Genomic DNA, 27,102 nt, shown 5'->3' with positions numbered 1-27,102 from the left:
AATATGTATATACATGGGTTAGTATATACACATATAAGCCCTTGCTCTGTCAGTAGAGAGGGCCTAGAAATAATGACACCCCAGCAGAAACAAGCACACCTATCAGCCAGATCTTGTTTTCTAATACCATATTCCAATTTTTAAAAAATCAGGGCTCCTTGGAGAAAGGCTGATTCTAGGACTGAGACAAAAAATATATAAGATGATCCTAGAGCATCTTGTAGTGCCAGAAAGTAAAAAAAAAAAAAAAAAAGCTTTTAAATAAATAATGGAGTATGCAAAGGGACATAGCAGACAACTGAAAAAGTCCCCAATTGTCAGGTTGGAAAATTTTATCAACAAAATAAGTGGCATTGGCTTATAATCCAAAACAAAAAATAAATCTATGAGTCCATACTGATATAGATAAATAATTGAAAAAATAAATAAATATCAATCAATAAATAAGGGAGAACAGACAAATCTCCCACACAGAAAAATTCCAAATAATTAGTGTCAATACTCTGCCTGCAAGGAGGTGAAGCATAAATTCCCACACTTTGGATGTGAGCTGTTCATAGTGACTTCCTTCCAAAAAGTACAGTATAGAAAAGGGGCAGAAAGAGCAACTTTATAGAAAAGAAACCTGGCACACTAACTCAGCCAATTGACCAAGGTAAAGATGGACAGTAATAAGTCATGTTGATAGTATGTACCCTTGACATGATGTGATGAAAATGGCACTTTACCTATTTAGTCTTCTTCCCAAAAACCCACAACTCCAGTCTAATCATAGAGAAAAAACATCAGGCAACTCCCAACTGAGGAGCATTTTACAAAATACTTGACGAGTACTTTTCAAAACTGTCAAAAGTCACCAAAAACAGGGTAAGTTTGATAAACTATCACAGCCAAGAGGAGCCTAAGGACACATGAGGACTAAATATAATGTGATATCCTGGAGGGGATCCCCAAAGAAGAAAAGGACATTAGGTGAAAACTAAGGAAATTAGAATAAATTATAGACTACATTTAAAATAACATATCAATATCGATTCAAAATTGCAACAAATATCCCATACAAACATACAAATATAAGATGTTAATAATAGGGAAAATATGTAGAGGATATATGGGAACTTTGTAGTGACTTAATCTGTTTTAAAATTTAGAATTTGTTTTAAAAAAGAAAAAAATAAAGACAGACTATTATATTGAACCTAAAAACAAAAACAATAACCAGCATTACTAAGTAGTATTTTTTTTTAATTCGGTAGACAATTAGTACAGGAGATACCTAGCAACTACTAGGACTTATAAACGTGAATGTTTTAATCATTACTCCAACTAATCTTTATCTAATTCTTATACTTGATTCAATTCACGCTGAATCTCTTCTCAAAGTGAGACCCTCCTCAAAGTTGATCTGTTATGTTCAGAAACTTTACCACCCACTTTAATTTGCCCACAAGGAAATCTTACAGATGTCAATGGCTTTTATACTCAACCTGCAGTTCCTAACACTCTATTTTTCAGCACTCCTTGATTTATAGCTCAAAGGACAATTTGCCCTTTTTAATCCAGTGAAAAACTATTTAAAAAGTAAGAGGTCAGTCACAAATTACATTAACTTACTAGTAACACAAATCCACACATGATGATTTCTCCCAATATAAATTAGGTTTCACATCACTTATGTCTCCTGTGTTTAGTTCTTGGCCTTCTGAAGTCAGAATTTACATATTTAGGTTCTTTCTCAAGTAATTCCTCATCTAACAAACTTCACCAGCCACAGTAGATTTTATGTGGTACTATTTTCTTTTAAAACTGTGAAACTGCAAAAATAATAGTAACTTAATAGTTTTCTATATACTCCCAGGAAGTTGTTCCTTCCCTCCCTACTGTAACACAGAAATGTACCTCTCTGAATTGAAGCTTTTTGTGACGCCTATGCTTTGGGGGAGGGGCTTGAAAGTGACTGTGAACAGAGAGATGAAAAGAAACAGTAGAGACAGGAAGTTGAGCTCCACCATCATACAGTTTTTGAAGAAGCTATTTGCATATGGTTATTCATCCCATTTCTCTCTGCTCTGTACACTCTAGATTATACCCCATAATTTCCCTATCAGTGTTCTCAGGTCTTGCACATGTAGAATCTGATATGAGTATAAGATAAGCATAACTTAGAATTTTATGATTCTTCACAAGGTCCTAAAACACCTAGAGACAATGGCCCTTGACTTAGATGGGGCAGGTAGAAATGCAGATGAAAAGAGAGAGACTGAGAAACTTCACCACTTCTCAAGTGCTCAAAACCAGCTCATCTATTCCCAAGCCCAGTGGACCTTCCCCCCCACACCCCGTGTACATACCACTCGGAGCCAACTTGAACCTACATTTGGAGGATATTTTACTCAGTGTGAGTATCCCCTTTCTTCCTTCTTGGTAAAGTATAAAGTGATGTGGTAAGTTGGTGATCAGCTCAGTGCTCCTACCTTGTTCACTGGAAAGAAAAAGACTTCCTCTGGTGACTGGTAAAGGGAATCAGCCTTGTGTCCAGATTGAAACTCTAACTTGAAAATTCCTCCCAATCATAGAAAATATTTGCAAACGAAACAACTGACAAAGGATTAATCTCCAAAATTTACAAGCAGCTCATGCAGCTCAATATCAAAAAAACAAACAACCCAATCCAAAAATGGGCAGAAGATCTAAATAGACTTTTCTCGAAGGAAGATATACAGACTGCCAACAAACACATGAAAGGATGCTCAACATCACTAATCATTAGAGAAATGCAAATCAAAACTACAATGAAGTATCACCTCACATGGGTCAGAATGGCCATCATCAAAAAATCTACAAACAATAAATGCTGGAGAGGGTGTGGAGAAAAGGGAACCCTCTTGCACTGTTGGTGGGAATGTAAACTGATATAGCCACTATGGAGAACAGTATGGAGGTGCCTTAAAAAACTAAAAATAGAACTACCATACAACCCAGCAATCCCACTACTGGGCATATACCCTGAGAAAACCATAATTCAAAAAGAGTCATGTACCAATATGTTCATTGCAGCTCTGTTTACAATAGCCAGGACCCGGAAGCAACCTAAGTGTCCATCAACAGGTGAATGGATAAAGAAGATGTGGCACATATATATAATGGAATATTACTCAGCCATAAAAAGAAACAAAACTGAGTTATTTGGAGTGAGGTGGATGGACCTAGAGTCTGTCATACAGAGTGAAGTAAGTCAAAAAGAGAAAAACAAATACCGTATGCTAACACATATATATGGAATCTAAAAAAAAAAAAAAGGTTATGAAGAACCTAGGGGCAGGACAGGAATAAAGACACAGACATAGAGAATAGACTTGAGGATATGGGGAGGGGAAGGGTAAGCTGGGACGAAGTGAGAGAGTGGCATGGACATATATACACTACCAAATGTAAAATAGATAGCTAGTGGGAAGCAGCTGCATAGCACAGGGAGATCAGCTCAGTGCTTTGTGACCACCTAGATGGGTGGGATAGGGAGGGTGGGAGGGAGGGAGATGCAAGAGGGAAGAGATATGGGGACATATGTATATGTATAACTGATTCACTTTGTTATAAAGCAGAAACTAACACACTATTGTAAAGCAATTATACTTCAATAAAGATGTTAAAAAAAGAAAATTCCTCCCAACCAAAATTCCAGCCTGCCCAAATTTCTATACAGTGTGGCTTCTGAGTGAAATGGAAAAAGTGGAGCCAATTTATATACCCTATACTTCTTTAACATATTTGGTAATTCACAAGCCTTACAAAGCCTTATGCAGCTGAAAGCTTGGTGTCTATGGTTGAATGTGTGTGTGTGAGTGTTGGGTTGATTTGCCTTTTTATGCATCTGAAAGTCAGTTACAAAAGGAAGATAAGCTATTTTGTGAAACTCAAACTCTTTCAACCATAGTACTTGTGACAACTGCTACTGCATGTTTTATCAAATGACATGTGGACTTACATTGAGATAACACATTTTTAAGCTACTGGGACTCTTTGAAATTAAATGTACAGGCAAGGTTATACACATTGGAGATGCTAGATCCCCACAGAACCATGAAATAACATGATAGAAGACAACATAGCTATTTGCACCTTGCCTCACCTCCAATTCTGGAAGCTGGCTTAATTCCATAACCAATCCTGATTGCGTCTGGCCAAAGGTATCTTGTTCTGTTCCACAGAAGCCCGGTGAATCTGACTTGTCCCTGGCCATCTTCATTATGTAGTACCCAAGGGAGGCCAGATTATTTTACAGTCAAACCTCAGAAATGTGCCTGCCCCACAGCAAAGCAAGCAATCCATTTAACACCTTAACTTTCCCAACCAGACCAGACCTAACCTAAAATTAACCCTCCATACAAAGTGACCCAAATCTGGTGTCTGAATACAGGCCTTTGAAAAGACTTGTCCAAGGGAAGGCAAAGGACTAACTACTCCGGTGTACTCACAATCCTTCTTTCTTCTGCTACCACCCCCCTGCCCAGATCCCACTTCTGTGATGATTCTGGATTAGCCTACTGAGTGCAGGATTCAAAAATAGAGGCTCAGGTTCTCATAAAAATGTTCTGCAACTTTAGGTCAAAATCACATTATTAATTGTGGTATTTTGCTCAGTTCCCAGCCAGGGTAATTTTGTTCAGTTCACCAAAGTATGCCTTTGCAGTTTCAGTTGTACTCCGTTTTTCCTCACTATTAAATAGAATAGTCAAAAAATTATAGGTCTGCTAGTTTTCGCCCTACAAATAGATATATTTTTCGGTAGGTGAAGTGATGCTCTACTTATTCCCTTTCCCTGCCACAGATTTGATTCTTGTACTAACCGCTTTGACTCTCCAGGACCTGCAAAATTGTCAGTGCCTTTCAGTCTAATCCCTTTAAACTTTAAAAATGATTATTCTTCTGACATATTGTTTTTTATGTCACGCTATTTTTCAGAGAAGTGGTATTAGGAATGAACAAGTGATTATAGAAATGAGCAAGCCTCTCCAAAAAGAGGAAACATAAAAAATAAAGGTGACATTGAGAAGTAGAATCTCTTTTTTTTTTAAGCCCCAAGCTAAAGCACACTGCTCATCCCACTGTGAAGGAATGCTAAGTAAAACTCAGTTTCCTTTGTTTGTTTGTTTTTTTAAGATTATATCATGTGTACTAAGTTTATAGAAAAACAGCCTCTGCTTTTATAGAGCCTGAGAGTCCTTGCTTTATCACAGGAAGAAATCTGCACAGTGTCAGGTTCTAAACAGCTGTGGGTTCATTCATTGGCCAGAAGGCATCATGATGACAATGGGCCAGGGGTGTCAGGCACTGAGGAATAGTAGGAGTAAACAACACTTCCTAATATCTAGTAATGAATAAGGTTCTATTTAGTCTTTCCCCAAAAATAACCCCTTGTCACTTTTCCCATTCACTTAATATTCCCCTATATAAATCCTAGTTACTGTAATTTTACTTGTTATAAATATGCTCAGGAGAAGACCTGGTTTTATAGAATCAATCATCTCTCTACTCATTGGTATCTTTATAAAATTTTAGACTAGTAGAAATCCAGTAAACTAATAAATGACAAAGTCAGATCTACTACAAATGGCTGTTGCTGAACAGAAGCAAAGGCATTACCTTGACATTTAGTGATAGAACTTTAGCAAATGGCAGTTCTTAGAAGAGAGTTTAAGTGGGAGTGAATTTTGAAGGCCTCTATAAGAAGGGGAAATTTTCCAAACATCATATGTATAATTGTTCTTGCATTACCCAAAAATTTAAGGTATGTAGACTTGAGCTCACAAAAAAAAGTAAATAATAGATGTTCTCTTAGTCAACAGTTAACAAATGTTTATTGAGTACCTACTACTTGCCAGGAAATTTCTAGGCACTGAGTATGCAATGGAAACAAGGCAATGTCCCTATTCTCAATATAAGCTCTTACATTCAGAAGAAGAAAGAAAGAGGGTAAACATGTAAATAGACAAGATCATTTCAGGAGATAGTAAGTGCTATGAAGAAGATAAAATAAAGAAGTATAACTGGGAGTTACTGATGAAATGGCATTTGAATTGAGACCTGTTGAAGTCATGCATATCTGACCATGTCTTTATAAACGTGGTTCTGAGATTGGCTTTCCCAATTTGAAATGGGTGTTTCTGAATAAGGGCCTTACCTCCATATCTCTCTCCACGTACCTTTTTTTTTTTTCCTATCTTTTTTCCTCTGTCTCCCAATCTAACCTTCCTCTCTTTCTACCTTTAAGCCTACAGGTCACTCTCCTTTTTCTTCTCTCTCCCCTTCCCCTTTTCCCTTATATCTTCCATTTTGCTTTCTTCCCACCTCTTCCCCTCAAGCTCACTGTTTCCTCCCTGCAATGTTTTCCTTAGCTTCTTAAAAAATGTGTCTGCCTGGCCCACTGAGGCCACCTGAATTTCTATTCTAACACTTTCCTTCTTACTTTCCTTACCATAAAGCAAAACTCTTTGTATTTCTTGTGGAATTTAACAAATATAGTCTTACATTTGCTTCTCTAAAGTAGTTATGTCCTTCTTAACTTACTTTAGCCTTTGAGTTCTCTCTCTGTACCCCTTACTAGGAAAAAAAATTGAGATATGCAGTGTTATACCAGGTCAATAACACGTAAATATTTGAAAATTTTTGAGTGTTTTAATTCTCCTGAATACATGTAAATTTTAAAACACAGTGCTATATTTTATATTTGGAGGAAGTACGTGCTCCAATTTTATGCTTTTAACTGCAATCTCATCGATGTGTTTCAATGATTTTCTCTACAATAAAAGTATGCAATTATCTATACTTATTATGAAAGTCATATTAATAGAACTTTTATTAAAACGGGGAAGGCTTAATGTACCATAATAAGACACACTGAAAATATTTATTTTCAGCTACAGCCTCATAAAAAATGTACGTTTCCTTAGAAAGGAACTCTGCACAGAATTATTTTGTGTTAATTTAATTCTACTAAAATGGAAGTACACTTTACAAATTAATACATACATAAAGTAACACATTCTGGTAGGTTATTTCTAATTTTTGTTGTAATTTTCTTGAATGAAACTATAAGTTTAAAACTATTTACAAAGTCAAGAAATGACTTAAATAAGACTGGGTAAAAATAAGAAAGAACAACGACATAAACATTTAAACAATGTCGAATAGGACTCACTGTAAAGATATTTCACCCCAGTACATTCTCATTTCAGAAATATGGTAAATACTGGGACTTCCTTGGTGGTCCAGTGGTTAGGGCTTGGCCCTTTCACTGCCAGGGGCCAGGTTATATCCTTGGTCGGGGAACTAAGATCCTGCAAGCGGTGCAGCATGGCCAAAAAATAAAATAAAATAGAAAATTGTAAAAATTAAAAGAAAAGAAATGTGGTAAATACTGCATGCTTATCTGGTAAAATATACAGTAATAAGACACATCCTCAAACTGATGAAACTCGTGCACGTTTAGAAGATTCTACCACCACAGACAGTATTCCCCGGCCAATAACCCTTCCTCGGCATGCTCACACAGTGTCCCATCTAGCTGTCAGCTTTGGCCTACGGAGGTTATAGTTTGGCCTCACAGCTTAAACAGGAATTTTTTTTTTTCTCAAAAGGGAGTACACCTTTGTCTTCTGAATTTAAGGATAGGCAGGCCCATCTTCCAGAAAGCAAAATATTTCAAAGAGGAAACTCTAGGTGTAAGGGGACCACAGTGAAACAAGAGCGCCAGTAGAGTCTGAGGGCTGTGGCAGAAATCTGGGGCATTGGCTACTGGGTATTCATTTCACTCCACACCAGAACTTCAAGGAGTAATTCTAGGACAGACGGAAGTGTTAAACAAAAGAGATTTTCATCATGTTCTCAAGCGAAAAACCTACTGAGTCCTTTCCAATTCACTCTTCTGACGTAATTGCTCTGTGCCTTCATTTCCTCAGTTTGAAAATGGGAACTGGATAAATCTCATAGTGTTGTTGTGGGGATTGAATTAGTTAATTCAGTTAAAACACTTAGAATCATGCCTAAAACATATTTATCATTCAGTAAATGACAGCTACTGTCCTTGCTGCCACTGCTGCTGTTGTTACGGTAGTTAATAGTACCAAATGCAGAGATGGTACTAATTATGTAGTTGTGGGACTTAAATAATCTGTAAATCTGAAACATATACGTAACCTAGACGCTAGAAACATCCATGTTTACCATCATTTTCTAAGATCCTTGTCAGATATATTTCATCATTAAACTCATCTTTCTAATTACCTAAAAAGAAAGTTTTATAAGTCTAGTTTTATTTAATGTATTTTAGGCAACTATGCTTGAAAATGCTTTAAGGAATAGAGAAAACAAATTCAAATTATGCTCCTAGTTTTCAGGGAAACAACCAACATAAGAGACCATTATCATCCGTGGGAGAGTTATTCGGAAACTACGGGATTTACCATATAAAACAGATTAAGGAGGACTTTGCCTATCTTGGTAAATTGTTTGCAAAATGGCTGATTTAATATCCTTCTCTGCACCATGGGGAGTTCCCTCCTATGATGACTCTGGATCTGGCTATGTGACTTGCTTTGGCCGATAGAACAATAGCAAATGTGGTGCAAGCAACAGAGTGAAAGGTGCTTGTATTAGTCAAGGTTCTGAAGAAAAAAAGAATCAATAACACTCCCTAATACCATACACAAAAATAAACTCAAAATGTATTAAAGACCTAAATGTAAGGCCAGACACTACCAAACTCTTAGAGGAAAACATAGGCAGAACACTCTATGACATAAATCACAGCAAGATCCTTTTTGACCCACCTCCTAGAGAAATGGAAATAAAAACAAAAATAAACAAATGGGACCTAATGAAACTTAAAAGCTTTTGCACAGCAAAAGAAACCATAAACAAGACAAGAAGACAACCCTCAGAATGGGAGAAAATATTTGCAAATGAAGCAACTGACAAATAATTAATCTCCAAAATTTACAAGCAGCTCATGCAGCTCAATACCAAAAAAACAAACAACCCAAACCAAAAATGGGCAGAAGACCTAAATAGACATTTCTCCAAAGAAGATATACAGATTGCCAACAAACACATGAAAGAATGCTCAACATCATTAATCATTAGAGAAATGCAAATCAAAACTACAATGAGATATCATCTTACACCAGTCAGAATGGCCATCATCAAAAAATCTACAAACAATAAATGCTGGAGAAGGTGTGGAGAAAAGGGAACCCTCTTGCACTGTTGGTGGGAATGTAAATTGATACAGCCACTATGGAGAACAGTATGGAGGTGCCTTAAAAAACTAAAAATAGAACTACCATATGACCCAGCAATCCCACTACTGGGCATACACCCTGAGAAAACCATAATTCAAAAAGAGTCATGTACCACAATGTTCATTGCAGCACTATTTACAAAAGCCAGGACATGGAAGCAACCTAAGTGTCCATTCACAGACGAATGGATAAAGAAGATGTGCCACATATATACAATGGAATATTACTCAGCCATAAAAAGAAACAAAATTGAGTTATTTGGAGTGAGATGGATGGACCTAGAATCTGTCATACAGAGTGAAGTAAGTCAGAAAGAGAAAAACAAATACCGTATGCTAACACATATATATGGAATCTAAAAAAAAAAAAAAATGGTCATGAAGAACCTAGAGGCAAGATGGGAATAAAGACGCAGACCTACTAGAGAATGGACTTGAGGACATGGGGAGGGGGAAGGGTAAGCCGGGACAAAGTGAGAGAGTGGCATGGACATAAATACACTGCCAAATGTAAAATAGATAGCTAGTGGGAAGCACCCGCATAGCACAGGGAGATCAGCTCGGTGCTTTGTGACCACCTAGAGGGGTGGGATAGGGAGGGTGGGAGGGAGGGAGACACAAGAGGGAAGAGATATGGGGATATATGTATATGTATAGCTGATTCACTTTGTTATAAAGCAGAAACTAACACACCATTGTAAAGCAATTATACTCCAATAAAGATGTTAAAAAAAAATTACAATTACTTTAATATATAAATTGGCCAGGTTTCTGGAAATTGCAAGAGAATTTTTAAAATAATAAATAAATAAATAACTTTTATAAGTTCATTAAAGAATATCAATAAACTCCAGTATATTAAGAAAGCATAGAAATTAATTAAGAGAAACAAATAAAGAAAAAGAGTGAAAACGAAATCTACAAAACTTGGGACAATAGAAGAAATCAATCTAATATATAATATGTGTACCTGTATATCAGTCTGAAAAGTGGAAGTGACTTTGGTAAAGATCTAGTTGAACTTTACCTCAAATTAGAGAATCAAAGCAAAACTGTGGAAGGTCATCAGTAAACATCTGACACTGATGTAAATGCAATTGTAAATTCAGTTAAAATGTTCAATATTGAAGGTAACATTATTTGATTTTTGTTGATAATATAATACATACGAATTTTGGAAGAAAAAAAAGAACCAATAGACTTTTATATTATATAAAATATTAATATATTATTATGTTAAAATACATTAATATTATATTAATGCATATAGGTTTATATTTATAATTTAATATATTAAATATACTAAAATGATAACATTTATAATACAATAATATCATATATTATTTGTATGTATAAAACCTATTGGTTCTGTTTCTTTGGTGAACACTAATACAAGCATCTTTCACTCCTCTGCTTGCATCACATTTCTCTCTCACTCTCTCTCTCTCTCTCTCTCTCTCTATAAATAGAGAGAGAGAGAGAGAGAGAAAAAGAGATTTATTTATTCTAAGGAATTGGCTCAGGTGATTATGGAGGCTGAGACATTTCATGATCTGCCACATGAAAACTAGATACCCAGAAGTGCTGGTGGTGCAAGTTCCAGTCCGAGTACAGAAGACTGATGTCCTAGCTTGAAACCAGTCAGGCAAAGAGAGCAAATTCGCTCTTACTCACCCGACCTTTTTTTCTAGTCAGGCCTCCAAGGAATTGGATGAGGCCCATCCACATTGGGGAGGGTAATCCTCTTTATTCAGACTAACAATTCAAAGGTCAGTCTCGTCTCAAACACCCTCACAGACATACCCAGAATAATGTTTAACCAAATATCTGGGCACCCGTGGCCCATCAAGTTGACACATAAAGCTAGTCGTCAGTGTTCATCAGCGGGCTTCCCCTCCTTTGCTGCTGGACTCTTCATCATGTAAACAAGCTCAGGTGAGCCGGCAGGAGGCTGAGGGACCACATTGCAGAGAGAGACTGCAAGTCTACCTGTCTCAGCTGAGGTCCCAGATGCATGAATGAATTCCACCCCCACCAGCCAGACCACACAGGCCCACAGAAATGTGAGAAACAATAACTGTTTGAGGTTGAAACCATTAGGTTTTGAAATAGTTTTTTATATAACAAAAGCAAACCGATTTGCTAACTGAACACAATTTTAAAAGCTGATGTCACAGTTAAAACCAAGACCATATTCTAATCTGTGCTTAATAAATTTCAGTCTAAGACAGAAAATTCTACTCTGTACCTATTGCTTGGATACAGAGCATGTGAAATATGTAAAACTATTTTGGTTTTTTGTTATTAGCATCAAAGGATTTATACAAATTTTTAAAATAACAGATCAAACTTTTAAAACTCATAGTTGAGTAGACACAAATGTAAAACGAATCCCAAGGTCAACTTACAAAAAATGGCAAGAAGCAAATTAAATTTTATGTGAGTATAAAAAAATACTGGAGATACCACTTCAGTTCTAAAATAATGACATAAACATTAACTTCAAGCACCTTCAATATCAAATAGTAAAAGTTTTTGTAATATAATTCACATTCTATAAAATTCACTAAGGTGTACAATTCAGTAGATTCTAAAATGCTTAGAGTTGTGCACAAATACCAGAATATTTCATCACCCCAAAAAGAAACCCTGTACCTATTAGTAGTCTCTGCCCTCTTCATCCCCCCCAGTCCCTGGCAACCACTAATCTACTTTCTGTCTCTATAGATTTGCATATTTTGGACATTTTACATAAATGGAATCATACCATATGTGGCCTTTTTATACTGGCTTCTTTCACCTAGCCTTGTGTTAAAGTTCATCCATGCTGTAGCATTTATCAGTACTTCATTTCTTTTTATTGCCAAATAATATTCTACTGGATGGATATACCATATTTTGCTTATCCATTCATCAGTTTATGGGCATTCAGGTTGTTTCAGTTTCTTACTACTATGAATAATACTGCTATAAACATTTGTGTACAACTTTTTGCATGAACATATGTTTTCAATTCTCTTAGATATACACCTAGGAGTGAAAATGCTGGGTCATATGTTACCAGTATGTTCAACATTTTGAAGAACTTCCAAACTGTTTTCCACAGTGGCTGCACTGTTTTTCATTCCAGTCAGGAATGTATAAGGGTTCCTATTTCTCCCCATCCTTAACATTTGTTATTTTCCTTTTTATTTTTTTATTATAACCATCCTAGTTGATGTGAAATGATTTTGGTTTTGATTTCCATTCTCCTGATAACTAATGACGTTGAACATCATTTATATGCTAATTTTCCAACTACAAATCTTCATTAGAGAAATATCTGTTCAAATCATTGGTCCATATTTTAGTTAGGGTATTTTTCTTCTTATTTTTGAGTTGCAAGAATTCCTTATATATACTAGATACAATGTTCTGATCAGATATATGATGTGTGAATGTTTTATTCCATACTGTGGGTCATTTTTTCATTTTCTTGTTCTTTGAAGAACAAAATTTTTTAATGTTGATAAAGTCCAATTTGTCTATTTTTCTTGTGTTGCTCATGCTTTTTGTGTTATATTTTTAAAACTATTGCTTAAACTAAGATCATGAATATTTACTCCTATGTTTTCTTCTAAGAGTTCTATCACTTCAGCTCTTACTTATAGGTTTTATCCATTTTGAGTTAATATTTGTATTGATAGATAGGGTGAGGCAGGGTCCAACCTTATTCTTTTGTATATGAATATGCAGATGTCCCAGCATCATATGTTGAAAACACTATTCTTTCTCCCATTGAATTGTCTTGGCACGGTTGTCAAAAGTCAATTGACCATAGATGTGTGGGTTTACCTCTAGACTCTCAGGTTAAAATGTTATGTGATCTATGTGCCTATCCTTATGCAAGTACCACACTGCCTTGATTACTGTAGCTTTGTAGTAAATTTTGAAATCAGGAAGTGTGAGTCCTCCAACACTGTTTTACTTTTTCAAGATTGTTTTGGCTTTTCTGAGTCCCTCACATTTCCTTGTGAATTTTAGGATTAGCTTGTGCCTTACTACAGAAAGGGGAGTTGGAATTTTGATAGGGATTGCTTTAGGTCTGTAGATCACTCTGGGGAGTACTGCGAACTTAACAACAGTAAGTCTTCCCAACATGAGCACGGTATGTCTTTTTATTTATTAGGTCTTCTTTAATTTCTTTCAACAATGTTTTGTGGTTTTCAGTGTACAAGTCCTGTGCTTCTTTGGATAAATTTATTCATAAGTATTTTATTCTTCCTGATGGAATAGTAAATAGAATTGTTTTCTTAATTTCATTTTGGGATTTTTTTATTGCTAGTGTACAAAAATACAATTAAATTTTGTACAGTCATCTTGTATTGTGCAACTTCACTAAACTCTTTTTTTGCTCTAATACTCTGTGTGTTTGTGTGTGTGTACACTTAGTGTTTTATGTGATATATATTATCATATATATATGATACTGTCATCTGTAAACAGAGATACTTTTACTTCTTTCTTTCCAATCAGGATGCCTTTTGTTTCTTTTTCCCGCTTAGCTGCGCTGGCTCATACCTCCAGTACAATGCTGAATAGAAGGGGTGAGAGTGTACATCCTTGTCTTCTTTTTTATCTTAGAGGGAAAGCATTCAGTCTTTCACCTTAACTATGATATTAGCTGTAGGGTTTTGTAGATGCCCTTAATTAGGTTGAGGAAGTTCCCTTCAATTCCTAGTTTGTTGAACGTTTGATGCTGAAATAGTGTAGGATTGTGTCAGATGTTTGTTTTGTCAAATGTTTGTCTTGAATTTTTGTCTATTGAGATAATAATTTTTTCTTTATTCTCTTAATATGGCATATTACATTGATTTTGATATGTTGAAACAACCTTGCATTCTTGGGATAAATCTCACATGGCCAGGGTGTTCACTTTTTATATGTTTTGGATTAATTTGCAGGTATTTTGTTGAAGATGATGGTATATTTATTCATAAAGGATATTGGTCTGTAGTTTCCTTTTCTGTGATGTTTTATCTGGTTTTGGTATCAGTGTAATACTGGCCTCATAGAATGAGTTGGGAAGTGTTCTCTCCTCTTCATTTTTTTTGGAGGGTGGGAGCTATGTGAATAATGGTATAAATAATTTTTTAAATGTTTGGTAGAATTCACCAGTTTGCTTAGTGATATTCCTGAGCTAATTCTGTAAAGTCTCTGTTCTTTGTCATGTGTGGCCACTGAAATCTTCTTCAGTTAGCTTAAGAATCAGCTAATGATAAGTAATTTTTTTTAAATTCCTGAAACCAATAAATCTCCCATTCTTTATTGAGCAGCTTTGTACGCATGTTAAAGTAATCTCCAACACTCAGCTTACAACTCTGTCTTAGCTTCCACTTCCTGCTTGGCTGCTTCAAGGTCAGCCAGAGGTGAGAGCTAAGGGCCTTCTCAGGTTCTTTCTGAGAATGCACACAGCACTACACATGTGCATGAACTTTTAGATTCCCAGGAACACGTCCAAACTTTCCAAAGCCCCTGTGGACACCTCATTGCTCGGCTTTTTCTTTTCAAGCTGTTTTGGTTAATCTGTCGTCTGTGCCAACTGTTAACTATCACCTTAGGCATTATGGTTTTGAAACATTTGCCTGTAAATGTTTTTTATAAATGCCCCTTAGGGAGAGGCTTTTAGTACTGGGCAACCTTGAGTCAGACCAAAAAAGGACAAGCTTTTCCAGTTGGAAAACCATCTAACAGATCAAATAAAATCAATTCTTTGCGAATGCAGCTTTGAAAGAGCCCAAGCTCTGTTCTGCTTCCTCAAGTATTGGGAATGCAGGCTCTTCTTTTTCAAGGCCACTGCTGATTTGCAGAGTGGGAGTTTGGAGTTGCTATCCTTACCAATATTTGGTAGTTTTTCTTGAATAAGTACTTCCTGGCTTGCTTCCTTTGGTTAATTTCCAGAGTTCTGGAAAAAAAAAAATGATCCTATTTTGCCAGTCTGTTGATGTTGCTGTTGTTGCTTTTATGGAAGGATACATTTTTGGATGCCAGTTTTACTACACATCGCCATTAATAGTAAATTAACCTTATCAAAGTTGAACTAGTATGATACAGTCAGTTCACCAGTATTGACCAGTAATCTTATGACAACTTAATCTTGCATACTAACAGAGGGAAAAATATACCATAATTAATTAATTAATTAACTAAAATAAATAAAAATATGCTAGTGCAAATCAGGTATTTCAACCATGAAACGTGGCTGCAGGTAGTGACACAGGAATACCTTCGGCAAATATGAAGAACAGTTAAGTATAAGCATACTTGTATAAGAGAAACACTATTCAATGGCAGCTCCAGGATCTAAAAGAATAAGTCAGAATTTTTTAAATTAGGACTACAAATTATAAGATGCAGCTAAGAAATTAAGAGTAAATTCTACTTGTAGAGTTGACTCATCAAAATGAAAGCAAAGGCTCTTTATTAGAAACAGCCTGCATAAGAATATTAAACTCACTTCGTACTTAAACTCTCATCAAGGATGATTGATGATAGAAGAAAAAACTAAGAAGAAACATATTTTTGTGACCATACTTTTATTTGCTGACACTACAGAAAACCAAATCTCTACTACACAAAGAATGAGTTCATAATGGAAAAACACCAAAGCATCTAAACTTGACTGTATACTGTACTAAGTCAAAAACAAACTCAGAAAATGCTCTATGTGAAAACAAAGTTGATTTGCTATTGATCGTATTGGTAATTTTGCATTTTCTATCAGCTAGAGGTTTATTTTTAAATTCAATCTCCCCTGACTGAAATGAGGTTTTTAAAAATCATGTATTTCATATTTGTCCTCACAGCAGTCAATGAGGTAGATGAGATAAACAGAACTATTCTGGGAGACACAGAATTCTAAATTAAATGATAAAGTGTGTCTTAAAATGACATGCAGTGCTTTGTGACCACCTAGACGGGTGGGATAGGGAGGGTGGGAGGGAGACGCAAGAGGGAGGAGATATGGGGATATATGTATATGTAGAGCTGATTCACTTTGTTATAAAACAGAAACTAACACACCACTGTAAAGCAATTATACTCCAATAAAGATGTTTTTAAAAAAAATGACATGGACTAAGTGCTCTTTCAGTTGGATCATTCAGTATTTAAAAGGCCACTTTAGTCTGATACCTTTTGGGGCACAGACAACAAAAAGACTTAGTTAATGATTGTGCATCATTATAGGGGGCAATTTAGAAGTGTATACAGAGCCAAACCCTACCTACAAAGTCATCACAAACCCCTAGGTTAACTAAGAGGACTGCCATTGTCCTTTAAATTACACCACATGGCTTTAAAAAGCTAACGTCCTTCTAAGAGTTTGACTGTCTCTCAGGATAGTGGATTAATCCCTTATCTCACTTATCTGACTTCTCATTGCAATTACAGTCACTTGCACAATGTGAATAATTTATCGTCCACTATTAGTTTTATGTGTTTTAACATTGTCTTTTTATGTAGATAATATGCTCCAGGAGTTCTTAAATTTCTCTATCACCCTCTCCTCTCCATTCCTCCCTTCTTTTATTCATGGGGTCTCATTCCATTCCATCCCATTCTTTCCTGGGCAACAAGTGCCTCAATGCTTCCCTCTACTAGAGCAATTCATTCGAACAGTTTTGAAACCCTAAAATCTTGCCTAATTAATTGAAAGAAACATTTCAACTTTACAGTGGTTCTGTCCTGTCTAAATATAATTTTGAGACTTCCTCCTATTTTATTCCTCATTTTCAAAAACTCATTGTCCAGTCTTATGTCTGTAGAGGGTTGCCTATTTTACTGTCCCCATTCCTCATTATCTAGTCACTGAAATATGGATTCTACCTCAACTATGCCACTGAAACAATTCACTCTTTACAGACTTTATCTTACTGGAAATTGCTGTAGCACTTGAAATTGACTGCTCTCGCCTTATTAAACACTCTTTCTTTGGCTTCCGTAATACCGAACCCTCTTTCCTCAGCCTCCTCCTCGGACCCACTTCATATGCTCAAACACTTGTTCTCCTCGCAGATCACCTAGAGGCTCTCCTCTTTTCACTGTATATACTCTTCATGTGTGATTTCATCTTTCCCTTGGCAACAATTTCTAGCTTTAAATGAATGATTCCCAAATAATCTGTAGCCTGGAATTTTCTCTAGGGCTTTACGTCTCCATATCCAACTGCCTTCTGAATATCACCATTTGTATGTCTGACAGGATCCAAAATGTAATCCATCCAAAATTGAACTCATTTTTAGTCCCATAATTTCTGCTTCTCCTCTCAGATTCTGTATCCTAGTGAATGCTGCCACTGAATAGCAGATGCACTTGGATTCCTCCCCAAAATCCATCCTTGCCCTTTTCCTCCTTCCTAATAAAACTGCAATTTGTTCAGATTTTCGCCCTCCTCCATGAGACCCCTGAGCTCTAGCCCTGGGGTGTCCTAGTTCGTGGAAAATACTTTAAATCAATAATGGTAGAATGATTTCCCTTGCCAGTAAGTGGGTTTGCATGAGCATGTGATAAAATTCTGGCCAGTGAGACATGAGCTGATGTCTCCTGAGGTGTTTCTGGGAAAGGTTTCTCACTCCTAATAAAAGACACAGGAAGAAACTTTCCCCTTTGCTGCCCTTGAATGTTGTTGGCCTTGGATTGGTACCTGAAACTGTCTCAGTCATCTTGTGTTTCCAGCAAGAATTTGCCTGAGAACAAACACATGATACAATAGAAGATAGAATCAAAAGAATGGTAAAGAAGCAGAACTAGAGTCCCATTCCTCAGGCTGCTCTTCTCTTGAATGATGGTTCAAATCAGTGGTTCTCAGACTTAGCCTGCAAAGACTTCTAAAATAGATATTGCTCAATTCCACCTCCAAAAATAGATAAAGAATATGTGGTACATATACACAATGGAATATTACTCAGCCATAAAAAGGAACGAAATTGTGCCATTTGCAGAGACGTGCATGGACGTAGAGACTGTCATACAGAGTGAAGTAAGTCAGAAAGAGAAAAACAAATATTGTATGATATCGCTTATATGTGGAATCTAGAAAAATGGTACAGATGAACTTATTTGCAAAGCAGAAATAGAGACACAGATGTAGGGAACAAACATACGGATACCAAGGGGGGAAGGGGGTGGGTGGGATGAACTGGGAGATGGGATTGACATATATACACTACTATGTATAAAATAGATAACTAATGAGAACCTACTGTATAGCACAGAGAACTCTACTCAATGCTCTGTGGTGACCTAAGTGGGAAGGAAATCCAAAAAAGGGGGGATATATGCGTATGCATAGTTGATTCACTTTGCTGTACAGCAGAAACTAATACAACATTGTAAAGCAATTATACTCCAATAAAAATTAATTTAAAAAAATTCCACCTCCAGAGATTCTGATTAGGTAGGTCTATAGAGGGACTCAGGAATTTGCATCTCTAACAAGTTCCCAGGTGATGCTAGTACTGCTTGTCCAAGGAAAGTACTTTGAGAACCACTGGTTTAAATCACTGACCCAAGTTTCCTACTATGTGCAGCCAAACGCATTTTAATGGATAAAGCTATGCACTCCATTGTCAAAATCAGAATCTTGTGTCTCACTCCAAACTCTCTTCTTTTCTCCACACGTAAAATCTATCCTGAAATGTTATTCATTCTACCTTCTAAATAGTTCTCATATTTGTATGCTTTTTCCATAGGGAACATCATTTCTTAGTTTAAGCCACCATCATCTCTCCCTTGGATTACTGCAACACTCCAACTAGCCTTCTACTCCCACTCTCTCCCCTTTTAGCAAGCAGTTCACTGCCATCAGGGGAAGATTTCAAAAATGCAAATTTTGTCATTTCTCATTTGCCTACAACTTCACAGAGGCTCCCCAGGCCTTCTAGTACCTTGAACAGCAGTCCTCGGTCCCACATACTGCAGACTCATTCCTGGTCGCTCTGCATCTCACACTTGCCTACAACAGCTTTAGCTTTCCAGAATGTCTCTAGTTCCAGAATGTCTTGAGTTCACTGAGCTCTTGGCTCCTCTGTGCCTTTCATACACTCTTCTGTTCTCTTCCACCCTAGCCCCTTCTCCTTTACTTGCATGGCCCTTATTTATCTCAAATTAAAGGTTCTGTTTAGATATTTCTTCCTCAAAGGATTCTTCCCTGATCTCCCAAGTGTGGGTTTGAGACACCTCCCTCGAGCTCTCACAACACTCTTTGCTTCCCTTCCAACGGCATGTCTTTTATTGCCTCGTAATGACCTCTCCCCTCATCTGTACACTTGGGGGGATCAGGGACCATGTCTACCTCATCCGCCTTATGAATCCCTCACATAATGCTTAGGACCACACTGTCATTATCGTCCTCATCACCTTCCTCATCATCTTCATCATCTCATCTTCCTCCTCCTCATCTAACAGACACTAAACTAAAGGTCTTACATATTTAATGTTCTAACTACCGTATCTTGCCCATAAGGAAAATTAGGTTCAAAGAGATGAGGTGATTCACCCCAGGGGGCAGTTAGCAATGAAAGGGCAGGATTTGAACCCAAAGTGAGTCTAAACCTAGAGCTCACTCTCCATTCCTTCTTCTTCTGCTAACAGTATAATGACCCCTGACTTTCCTCTAGGAAACCACCCCCTCTCCACCCATTCCCCACCTTCCCTTGCCTGAGATTTCACTTCTTCTATTACCAACCATCCCTCCCACCCCCTGCACACTTGTGCCACACATCCAGTGGCCTGCGGGAAGAGGCTTAATTGCAGTTTGCCAGAGGGGTGCAAAGCCTGTCACTGGTCCCATTCCCAGTTCACCCAGGTATCTCTTCACCACTCTCTGGGGAATGACTGCCCAGTGATCCTTTTCACTACACAGGTACGACTGGGTGTATATTGGAGAGAAAGTGCTATCCTTTCAAGAATTTATGTAGTATGCCCCAATCCAAATTCTGAAAACACTAGGTCCTAAGAGGAAAAATAAGTGTCAATGGACTCTTTAGGTTTGATAAATTAATAAAGCTAATAGAACAAAAAGAAAAATTATTCTGAAATACAAAAATGAAAAATCCAACTGTTTATAAAGCCCATCTCCAGGCCTCTCCTGACACTTGCACACTCCTCTGTTGCTATCCTGTCTGTCTCTGCGGCATATGACAAATTCTGTGAACTCCTGAGCGCAAGGACTGTTTTTCATCCCTGGATGCTCGTCACCGACAACAGTTCCTGACATAATACTGGTGGTCAAGAAAAATGCGAAAGCAGTTGTGCATATAATCCAATGTTTCCATCAAAGTCTCTTCCCTCTCAGCAAGATAGCTGAAAAAGAAATTTGGTTGAATAATTTTGAATTTGAGCTTTAAACTTGTCTGCCCAGGGGCAAGTGTTAGTATCTGAGAATTCAAATGGAAAGTTAAGTTGTCCTCTCTTCTGTCATCTCCAATCCTCTGAGGCAGAGAGATTTACATAACTGTCACCCTGCCCGTATTCCATCCAAATTTCACTTTGCTGCCACGTGTGGCCCCTCTGACCCTGGAGTAGCACTGTCTTATGCCTTAATCAACTTCCTTCACTCTGGGGCAGCCTATATACAGCCTCTCATTTTCTACACAGGCAGGCATCTTGATACCATTCAGTATTCTCTAGTGACAAGGCCACGCATGATAGAGCAGAGGGAAGGGCAAGGTGAAGGACAGACCCCGGGGCCTTCCTGCCATCACTCCTCTCTTTCCTTAGCCAGGCAGTGGCTGCCCTGGAGAAACGGTGCACAGATGCCTGGCAGCCTACTGGAGCAAACTATTCTTGACACTGAAGAAGTTTTTTTCTAGTCAGCACTGTGATACTGTAATGAGTAGACTTAGAGCCTCAAAATTAAAGCTTCCTGAGAAAAGAACATCCTGAAGATTGTTTGACTATATCACCGAAATTCGTTTTAATGCATGGTGACTCAATCCTGTTTGTTCACTGCAAACATAAACAGGGCTGATTTTTAAGGGTGTGCCTGGTTAAACATACGGTAGACACCCTCTTTATTAAGACTAACACCTGGTTAGAAGCTGCAGTTTAATTTGTGGAGAGTGTTTAGTTTTCACACAGAATAGAAATTGAGAAAGAGGTAGTTAAATGAGATTGACAGATGTCAGATCATGAGTGTCCTTCTATATCCTTCATTTTTACTATAAAGGACATTATTAGGACACTTGGCAAAACTTTGAATGGGGTCTGAAGATTAGAGGGAGGTGATGTATCATTGTTAATGTCTGATTTTGATGGTTGTATTACCGTCATCTTGGGCACCTACCATATGGAAAGAACTGTGAGGTACAGAAAAAAAGGACAAGAATTGTCCCAGGTTAATTACAGTGTAACAGGAGAGATATCAGGTGCATGTAAAAGATGGGACCTCAGACACTCCTGAGAGAAACTTTTGTATAGTTTTTTGAACCAGGGTTTCTCCATGGTCCATTAGAATCTTTCTTCAGCTATTTTTACACCTTGATTCTGATATTTTGTCCTATTTCAAGGGGACTTATAGAGTTTGGTTTGTTAGGTTGGGAAAGAAAATCTTATGTACTATTGTGTTTTAGTGGTACATTCCACAAAGCTTATCAGTTCTTCCTTTGTTTACTTTGTTTTTCTAGGAGAAATGTATGGAATTAAAACAGACTAAAGGACCAGGCTGTATAACACTATTTCAGGAACCTCAAACTTAAAGCCAAGGTACATGAGCTCCAATCCTCACTCTATTAATAAACTACTTGCTGTGCAAATTTTGGAAAATATTGACCTGTCTCCCTCATGAGGTTGTTCTGAGGAGCATATTAGATGATTTGTAAAAGTAAGTTGACAACCATTGTAAAGCAATTATACTCCAATAAAGATGTTAAAAAAAAATGTAGGTTGACAAAATATAATATGCAGTATAAAAATAGGGTGTCATATTTAAAGAAGTTACTAAAATAAGAAGATAAACACAAAGCCTGTGTGAAAAAGAACACGAGACTGCTTTTTGCTTAGAATCACCTATTTTCTCTGCATACTTTCAAAGACCTTTGGAGTAGGGAAGACTTTCTGAATCTTAAGTGCTTGTCTTGTCTGAGAAGTCTAAAGAGGTAGAAGTCCTCTTCTACCATGTGATATTTAGATTACATCTATAAGTAAATTTAACCCAATAGGTGCTAGACTGTATTTTTGGTTATTCGGCGTAAAGGTCCAAATCAAAATTTGAAGTTCAAACGCTTCTCTCTGGCTAATTTGATCAATTATTCCTTAGAATTATTTAGAAATACGGCATGACATAACCAAAAGACCAACTGACTATGACTAACAGACTAACATCATCAGTGTGGGGAGCCTAATTGGATAATTTGGGTTCAAACTGGATATGAGGAAGTGGACTCCATTTTTTTCTGTGCACAGAGCTTAGTTCATACCCCAGGCTTTCACAGCACTGAAGCCACTCACAAGAGAATAAGATTCTTACCTAAGCGTCTAGGACTTTGTTTCTGCAGCATAGCATAACCACCTAAGCCTTACATCTAATCATTATTTCCTTTTATCTCATACAGTAACCCTTACATTTATTAGCAGAAAACCACCGTATAACACCCTTTATTCTACATTGCTATTTTTTTAGTGTGATGCTTATATTCTCAGTACTATTTATTGTACCATATTTTCACAAAATTAAAAAGGGTTAAAAACTTTTTTTTTTTTTGGTCTAAATATCGAACATCAGTTCATTCAGGTAGTAAAGAGTGGATGAGTTTTCTAAAAGAAGATTTCTTTTCTTTCATATGTTCTTTGCAGGCTGGCAAAGAAAATGTATAAATACTCCACCAAGTCACATCTTGTTACGAGTCATTTGATTAGTGGTAGCTGGCATGTAGAGCAATGAAAATGCAGTTTTAAAAAATTAAATGCTGAGCTGATCGCACTCAGACACCAGGCAAATATAAATACGAATCCTGTGATTTTATCATAAGGAGGCTACTTGTCTTATTTATTTCCAGCTTCCAGCACAGTGTCTGATCATAGTAACCCCTCAGTAAATATTTGTTTTACATGATCTGGTAAAATAGAAACAGCCAGAGAAAATAGCTAGATCTGAATATGGACTGTGGTAAGTTTTCTTCTTTGCTATGCTTTTCCTTTCTTTTCTAGAAGCCAAAAGTGTTTTCTATACAGGTAATTCACATCAGCAATTCCCTTACAGCAAATTTCCAAGTAACTATAAGTCTCCTTAAAAGGTTACATAGAGAAAGTCACTGTTCACAGTGGTTAGAAAGCATTTTAATAAGGCAGACTGCAGCTTTTTGAAAAGGATATGAAGTAACCTGAGCCCTGCACAATAGGCTCTTACCCTAGACCACCCTGTATAGAACTGCTTCTTACAACACGATTTGCAGGGGGAACAATCACCAAGGAAGAATAAATTAAACATGCAACCATTTTTCAAAGTGAGTTATTTTATATTCTAATAGTTTTTGTATGAGACACTTTCTAATTACTCTCAAACTCTTCAACATAAGCACTGAAAAATAAACCCTTAAATTTCTTTTCTCTAGGCAAAATGTAAAATTGAGGCTAAGAATCTATACTGATTGTGGGTCTGGTTCATCCAATGACACTGCAAATTCTTTAACTTTCTTCCCATCTCCCTACAAAGTATTATAAACCAAGAAGAATTTTCAACTTGAACATCATTATAAATTTAGGGGATGTGGTAGACACAAATGACACATCTGTATTAAAATGAAAATATAGACACAAGGTCTGGAAACATTGTTTGTCTGTTTTTAATTTGTTTAAGTGGATGTGCTGTATGTCGTGAGGCCAGGAAGGAAACAAGGTTATCATGTTACAGTCAGAACCTGGAGAAGTTAGAAGCCTTTGTCCAGACAGGTATGGACAGAAACCACCCACAGGAAGACTTTGCCAAGCTTTGAATATGCCGGTGCAAGAAGAAAAGAGTACGAAAAACAACTAAGACAAAAAGATCAAAGATGGTGGGTCTGAGAGACAGTAATATGAGGAGGGAGTGAGAGAGAATGAGAAAATAGAGGAGGAAAATCAAAGATAAATATGTCTATTCCAACGTACTTCAAGAGTTTTAAGAATGTTTATATACACAATGGAATATTACTCAGCCATAAAAAAGAATGAAATAATGCCATTTGCAGCAATATGGATGGACCTAGAGATTGTCATACTGAGTGAAGTAAGTCAGAAAGAGAAAGAGAAATATCGTATGATATCACTTATATGCGGAATCTAAAAAGAAATGATACAAATGAACGTATTTACAAAACAGAAACAGACTCACAGACTTAGAGAATGAATTTATGGTTACGGGGGCGGAAGGGTGGAGGGAAAGGATAGTTAGGAAGTTTGGGATAGACATGTACACACTGCTATATTTTAAAAGGATAACCAACAAGGACCTACCGTATAGCACAGGGAACTCTGTTCAATGTTATGTGGCAGCCTGGATGGGAGGGGAGTCTGGGGGGAGAATGGATACATGTATATGTGTAGTTGAGTTGCTTTGCTGTGCACCTGAAACTATCACAACGTTGTTAATTGGCTATACTCCAATATAAAATAAAAAGTTTAAAAAAAAGTGTTTTAAGCTGGGACGAAGTGAGAGAGTGGCATGGACTTATATATACTACCAAATGTAAAATAGATAGCTAATGGGAAGCAGCCACATAGCACAGGGAGATCAGCTTAGTGCTTTGTGACCACCTAGAGGGGTGGGATAGGGAGGGTGGGAGGGAGATGCAAGAGGGAGGAGATATGAGGATATATGTATATGTAGAGCTGATTCACTTTGTTATAAAGCAGAAACTAACACACCATTGTAAAGCAATTATACTCCAATAAAGATGTTTAAAAAAAATAAAATGTGATGGTAAGAACTCAAAAAAAAAGAATGTTTAGATACTTTGACATGGTAATTTTACTTCTAGGAGTATATAATAAAGGAATAGTGTGAACTTTGAATAATGCATAAGAGTAATTTATGTTGAAAAAAACTGGAAATAATCTTGTGCAAAATAGGAAAATATTAAGTAAATTATGAAGCACTAATAAGATGGAATATTTAAGATGTTTAATCTTGGCATAGAGTATTTCAATGACATGAGAAATTATTATGGCAGAATGTTAAAAAGAAAATAAAATTGTAACTAGAGTATAATGTCAACTTTGAAAATAAAAAAGAAATAAAGCTTGAAGTAAATATTTTTAAATGGTAAAAAAAAAAAAAATGATAAACATGTCCATTCCAAAGAGAAATTCCTGGGACCAAAGACAACGATCCCACCTACTACATGGCCAGCAGTGGCTTAAAACCTTTCTTAGCATATCTTTGAATTCCTAAGAGTTTATCTTCTCATGACTCTTTGTCCCTAGCCCCTGCATCTACTCATGCTGTTTATTTCACCCCATGTCAACCTAATCTGGAAACCTCAGTATCAAGCATTATCATCAATTTTCATAAAATTGAAACTCACCCTGAACATTTCTGAGTTGAGTAGAAATCTACTGATGATCTTAATCATCAGGATGACTGATAGGAGAATGAATGACGAGACAGAAATACACTTCACATTACATTCTGCCATTTTACTGGCCTCATTCCATCTTCCTATCTTCTCTTTCTTTTCAGGAGTGAAACACAAAATCTATTTTCCTGTCTTACTTGGAACATCTTAGCAATGCCACTGAAACCTTTGCACCAGCCTTAACTAAGCCCCTGGCTATATATAGAAGGAGGGGAGAGCTGTGGAGGCTGACTTTCTACCAATAATTGTCAATGCTTTCTTCAATTTCTTTTTTTTCTTTAAATCTTTGACTGCACTGTGAGGCATGAGGGATCTTAGTTCCCCGACCAGGGGATCAAACCTGTGCCCCCTGCACTGGGAGCGCAGAGTCTTAACCACTGGACCACCATGGAAGTCCCACTTTCTTCCATTTAAAGTAGGATGGTGTGAATATCATATTTTCACTTCATTACAAATATCAAACTTCTTAGGGATGTTATGCAGTCAATAAGATCTTATTTTCAAAGAACATTTGTGAACATAAAATGCTTATGATATGATAAATGGGGCATAAAGATATATATGTGATATAATAATTTATATAAAAGTCATATATATTTATAGTTGTAAAAATGACTTCAGAAAAATACATAAATACTTTTAAAATAAAATATTTAAAGTATCTCTGAACAGTGGAGTTGTAGGTGATTATCACTTTCCCCTTTAGAGTCTTCAGTAGATGTTTTATCATGAAGAATTTTTTTTTTTAATCAGAAAGAAAAATAAAACTCTTACTTTAAAGATGTCTTAGGGTCATACTAAGTAAAATTGCTTTTATATTAAAGTAATATCTGGTTAGTTAGAGTTACAGAAAGCAGGTGAAGTCATTGCAAATTTCCCTTTAAATGTGAAATACATACTTTACTTGTCCTTGAAACTCAAGCCATTTGATTCCTTGAGACACTATGAATTTGATTTCTCCTTGGGGAAGTCAATCCTTTTCAGAGCTTAAGTGATGCATTAGCTGAAAAGAAAGAGAAAAAGACAGAGAAATTGTAAAAATAATATATAAACTAGAGATGCAGTTGCATATATTTTTTAAAGAATTTCTTTCAATAAAAATTTTCATTATGAAGGATTTAACCAAGTTTTATAGTTTGAGGACTCAGCTATGATCTTCTAAGGTTTGGTGAAATGATGAAATTCTACCTGAGGGCCAACTTCTTAAAAAGT

The 27,102-nt window shown here is 36.6% G+C and overlaps 1 long non-coding RNA gene across 1 annotated transcript in view; it reads right to left on the bottom strand.

Moving 5' to 3' along the window:
- The window catches only part of LOC118905317, a 186,432-nt gene extending 159,538 nt beyond the window's left edge, over positions 1-26,894 (bottom strand). The window contains exon 1 of the long non-coding RNA XR_005022202.1: positions 26,790-26,894. This is a non-coding gene — a long non-coding RNA (uncharacterized LOC118905317). The remainder of the gene's footprint in view (positions 1-26,789) is intronic.
- Positions 26,895-27,102: the final 208 nt, after the last annotated feature.

The sequence above is a fragment of the Balaenoptera musculus genome, chromosome 12 (assembly GCF_009873245.2).
Source record: "Balaenoptera musculus isolate JJ_BM4_2016_0621 chromosome 12, mBalMus1.pri.v3, whole genome shotgun sequence".
NCBI classification, from domain to species: Eukaryota; Metazoa; Chordata; class Mammalia; order Artiodactyla; family Balaenopteridae; genus Balaenoptera; species Balaenoptera musculus.
The sequence above is the reverse complement of the archived record's forward strand: the minus strand, read 5'-3'. Positions and strand labels throughout refer to the sequence as shown.